This window comes from Acipenser ruthenus, chromosome 46 (genome assembly GCF_902713425.1).
Source record: "Acipenser ruthenus chromosome 46, fAciRut3.2 maternal haplotype, whole genome shotgun sequence".
Classification (NCBI taxonomy): Eukaryota; Metazoa; Chordata; class Actinopteri; order Acipenseriformes; family Acipenseridae; genus Acipenser; species Acipenser ruthenus.
The window spans coordinates 6,008,632-6,014,350 of record NC_081234.1 but is presented as its reverse complement, the minus strand read 5'-3'; the positions used below and the strand labels follow the sequence as shown (position 1 = coordinate 6,014,350).

The 5,719-nt window shown below is 35.7% G+C and overlaps 1 non-coding gene across 1 annotated transcript; it reads left to right on the top strand.

Moving 5' to 3' along the window:
• Positions 1 to 4,838: 4,838 nt before the first annotated feature.
• trnag-gcc (transfer RNA glycine (anticodon GCC)) lies at positions 4,839 to 4,909 on the top strand. The gene has a single exon. It is a non-coding gene; the product is annotated as a tRNA-Gly (tRNA).
• The last annotated feature ends 810 nt before the right edge of the window (positions 4,910 to 5,719 follow it).

Genomic DNA, 5,719 nt, shown 5'->3' with positions numbered 1-5,719 from the left:
GTGGCTGCAGCCTTCTCAAATGTGTGTCAGAACACTTGGAGATTCTGGAGGAAAAAATCAACATATACTTTCCGGGAATTAATACTGATGATTTTGACTGGATCCGATACCCCTGGGGTTCAACTGCATTGAAAAACGCAAACAACGTGTCCATGGCTGCTTTAGATCAGCTCGCTGAATTGAGGATGGATCACACTTTGAGGATGCAGTATGACGACATGCCGCAGGACTCCTTCTGGTTGAGGGTTGGAAATGAGTATCCCGACCTTTCAAGTCTTGCTGTCTGTCTCAATTCTGTTGCCTTTTTCGACAACTTACATGTGTGAGTTAAGTTTTTCAAGCCTTACTTACATCAAGAACAAACAAAGAGAGCGGCTGCGATCTGTTTGAACAAGAACTCTGAGTGTCACTATCAACGATTCCCCTAAGGATTAAACACTTCTGTGCCACACAACAGGCAGAGGTGTCACACTGATTTTTTTATTTTTTTTTTGCCTTTCATAACAGACTATGAATAGCAGCACGCAGAACACTTGTCAACCAATTGTTTTTAATTTCACTTCAATCTTCAATTACAGTCAGAGCGCATACGCATACATTGTTGATAAACAATTTTTCATTTAAATTATTTATTTAAAATTATTTTTATAGACTGAACACGATTATGCCACGGGACTCAACAGAAAAGAATGAACTAATTAACTTCAATAAATATATAACATTTAAATAAATAAACAAAATTCATTCAAAAGTTGTGCATGCTGATGCGCTGGGGAGGCCAAATCTAGACTGATCCTCAGAGCAAGCATTGCATGATATAATAAAAATATAAGTTTATATAAAGTAGTGTTAATTAGAATTAATACAGATTCAAAGATAGAAGTAAAAATGATGTCACAATATATAGAACACCATTACATCATGTAAGAATAAATCATGGATTTGAATGTTGTAAACGATTGCACCACTCTCGGGTTCGTTGCCCCTTTAAAAATAGACCCAACACGACAGAAATGGATTTTTAAGCACTGGTGCGCTATGTTTAATAAACAAAAAAATAAACAAAATACAAAACAAACACCTAGCTCTGTACGAGCACTAACTAACACACAGGAACTCCCTGACTAACACGGGACAGCTACGCTGTTTCCCCGTCCTCACAAAACACACTGGTTTGAAACAGCACTTTACCTCACGACTGCCAGGAAGCAGAGCACCCCTTTCTGCCTCCTTCTCCTCAGCAGCCTCGAACAGACTGCCTGCTCTCCTTTTAAACTCCACACCTGGGTCTAATTCCCCAATAACGCCCAGGTGCGGATGATCATTAATAAAACAATTAAACAATTAAATTTAAACAATAAACCAAAAAGTGCATTCTCACATGTTTCTTTTGCAGGGAGGTTTTAACCCCCTCCCTGCTGTCTCTCACAACCCGCTATCTTACAATGTAAACAATAACAAGTAGTTGTCATGCCGTCAAAAACCTATAAATACCTCCAATGTTTTGATTCAAACACAGGCTCCCTTGAGAAAGATATGTACAACATATCGAAACGTTGGGCAGCTGGCTCTTTGAGCTAATATATATATATATGTGTTAAGGACAATGCTTTCACTTTTGAGCATTCTGAGCATTCTGACATGGTTTTTTCTTGGCTTTTATAATGCCTAATTAGCAACATAAATTGAAGAGGTTAAACTAGTTTTTATTTGAATTAACAGTTTGATTAAGAATTTAAAATGAATACAATGCTATATTATCTTAAATCAGTTGTTTGTTTTATACTAAGTGTTTTGTTCTCGATTTGAATAGGAGTGCTCATTGCAATATTTATGATTGTCATTTGTTACATTTTAGTCCACGTCTTTAGTCAAAAACATGGATATATGCATAACGTATTAACTAAACTAACACAAATTATAAGTTTATAATGGTATTCTTAATTATTTTTGTGATTAATGATTTGCCCATTGGGAATGCAGTGCCCATAGTGCACTGATTGCCTATGTACAATTAATAATATAAAAAGCAATACCATCTATGATTAAACTACAGTTTTAAGATTATATAATGTGGTGTGCCTCAGAATAATTACAAGTGCCCGGGTGTGCCTTCCCTAAAGAAAGGTTGAGATCCACTGCTCTAACCAGCCTTCAGGGAAAGGGATATTTGTTCAATTCAGTCTGGGCTACATTCCAGTTCCTACAACAAGTGAAACAAAGCCTGTATGGATAGTCCTCTATTCTCCTGGTTGTAGGCATAACAGTTAAAGCAAAGTGTTTTCATAAATTACCTTTTGTATGCAGACAAGCAGTGACAGACCTTTTGTTGCATGAGGAGTTGAATTACTGTTTTAGTTTTTCAATGAGTTGCAGAAGGATGCCACCCACATATAGATGTCCATGAAGCACTGAACACCTCTTATACCACATATCCATCTGCAACATGAAACCAGTCTGGCCTGTAAAACTGAATCTCATCTCATTATCAAACATTGCATATAATGTTATCTGCAACAGCACCATACACATCGGTCAAAGATTCCCTTGTATGCCCTTTTTTGTTTAATTCACATTTAAAAATTGATAACTGTCTGTTTTTGGTGGCAGTTTTACATTAAATATATCTAATTACTGTGTATTTACATATTAGTCACTTAGTAAATACATGTGTACTTACACATAGTTACAATGTTATTATGCACAGTTACAGTGTACTTAAGGCCTCATTTATGAAGCACTTACCATACGCTAAACATGATTACCGTGTTCAGTTCTGTCCCCGTCCTGTTTACTATTCCTATTGCCGTGTGGAAAGCAAGGATTTAGTGGATTGCATTGAATTAATGTGGTTTACATTATTATTATTATTATTTATTTCTTAGCAGACGCCCTTATCCAGGGCAACTTACAATCGTAAGCAAAAACATTTCAAGCGTTACAATACAAGTAATACAATAAGAGCAAGCAATACCTATGGAAAGAAGCATATTAACACAGATAATGAGCTGCCATACATTCATGAGTTATTCAGGATGGTCTGACAAGGATTTTGCACAGACAAAAATGACTCAAAAATTCCGCCGACTGTATGCTGACACAAAGCGGAGAGCATAGGCGGCAGAAGCTGTGTACCGATTTGAAATGGCAGATATTTAAGGTCCTGTATAGCCAAAATGTGTTAATGCGACACTATGATTTATTTTAGGATAATTTTAAGTAGACTAAGATAAAAAAAAGAAAATATGCTGAAATAGTTTCTTTTCAAATTAAAATAATATTTTATTATCTACGTGTCTTACTACAATGTGAAGCCTACAAGGCATCAGCATGATTTGTTTTGTATTACATGTATGATAGACTAAAAAAAAGGCTGCTAGGTATTCGTTTGATTTTAACACTGTACTGTTTAAGCCTATTGTACATATCTATATTTTTACATAATGTAATGTGTACAGGGAACACATTAATATTATTTTAATAAGTCCTCATATTTATTAGGCTATTAATATTTTTACTAAATAAACATAAATCGATTGAAAACATGCAAATACATATATAGTACTTTAATTAATTAACGGTGAAATAAATATATAGGCCTATCCAAATATATGCATAACGTACTAACTAAACTAACACAAATAAATAAAATCTCCCAAGATAAAGAAACACCTCCCAAAAACCTGAATAAAAAAATGTAGCGAAAAATGTAAATATATTCTTAACCTCAAACAAAAAAAAATAACAGAGGTCTGATCTACAATTGAATCTGGAGTCCTGAGAGCTACGCATTATACATGTATGTAGTGTGGAGTAGTGGTTAGGGCACTAGACTTTTGACTGAGGGTCCTGGGTTCAATAAAAACCCAACTGTATAAATGGGTACCAGAATTTGTATGTAAAATAACTGATTGTAAATTTGCTTTGGAAAAAAGCATCAGCCAAATAAATACATTTTTATTTTTATTATAAATAGGTGAAAGCGCCATAGTGTTATACCTTACGATAAATACCTACCTTTATTCATAAAACCAGCCAGAACACTCGGTTCCGAAGTTCCATTTGGGGTGAAAATGATGCAAGTAATAAAACCAAGTATAACAATACTACTGAAAAAACCTACCCAAACAACCTTTAAATACCTTTATTGATGTGTTAGAAGCAAATTTCAACTGTTTGACACAATGTTACAAGATTCATCACGGTTGTAATTAAACAGTTACTAAAACTGTAACTAAACAGTTACAATGTACATTTTTCTGTAGGTTCTTTCTGGCTTTAACAAAGTTGGGAGGTTACATTGTAACAATTAATCTTGATGAATCTTGTAACATTGTGTCAAACAGTTGAATTGAGTTCAAATTCTGGTACATATATTTGTTTATGTTTCTAATTAGCTAGTAAATAGGGCGTGACACTTTGGGAAATACCAAGTGCAGTCATCTCAGTTTTCCTCACACAATTCTGGCCAAATTACCACCGCTTGCTTTCCTAACATCATAGTAACAAAACATTAAAACCAATGCTATTTTGATTTCTTCCTGGAGCTCAACATGACAGTTAACGTTATCTCAAAACAAGCACATTGTCTCAGTAAAACTGAGAAACACGACAATATCCATCGCACATTACATAGGAGTAAAGAAAAACAAGCACACAAATAAATACAAAAAATGTATTTATTATTCAATTTGTAGTGATTTCAACACTGACACCTCGAAACTTGTGTTTTTCATGTGTTTTTATTCTTTATTTTTTAAATAATATTTATAATACTGTTTTGGGTGGGTGTGGCAAAGTGCAGAGTGGATACAAAACAGACAGACAATGATAAGCAAGCATTGGTGGTTCAGTGGTAGAATTCTCGCCTGCCACGCGGGAGGTCCGGGTTCGATTCCCGGCCAATGCAACCTGCTTTATTGTATTACTGGTACTGTAACACTTGAAATGTATTTGCTTACGATTGTAAGTCGCCCTGGATAAGGGTGTCTGCTAAGATATAAATAATAATAATAATAATAATAATAATAATAATAATTTCCAGGTGCAAGGGTGTTTATTGATTTAATTAACAATGTCCAGAGCCTTATAGTAGACACCTGCAAATAATAATGATGGAGTGATACAGCAGCGTGTATCATTCAGTATTTGTAAATCCCCGGGTTTGACCTGCAACCAAAAGTCCAGTTTTACACACCAACACTAAACACAAAACACAAACACAGTTCCTAGTGATAGTGAAATAAGTGCAAGTGGTGTATTACATTTCTCTGTGAAATGCAGGGGTGAAAGTGATGTCTGGGTTTTTGCTGGCTTCTGCTACAGCTCTGGATCGTGTTATAGGAAGTCTAGTTTAAAACAAACATACAGTTATAACAAACACTAACAGACAAAACAAACCGTTTTCAGGACGGTAACACAGGCTCTAACCATTTACCAAGGAACAGGTCATGTCAGCTATGACCCCTATTTATATCCTCGCTCATGACCCCTAGGTTAACAAGCGCATCCGCTCCTCCAGTCCTCAGATGCCACACCGTTTAACGTCTGGGTCATTGAGTTTGGATACTGTAGCTGCGCCCCTTTCCTAAATGACCAACTTCCACCTACCCTACAAAATAAATTGTTGTGCCATTTAGTTAAGGGTACTCTGTTCCCGTTACACAGTGCCCTCACAGGTCGAGAGGGAGATATCTGTCACAGTGGGTCATACAGCTAC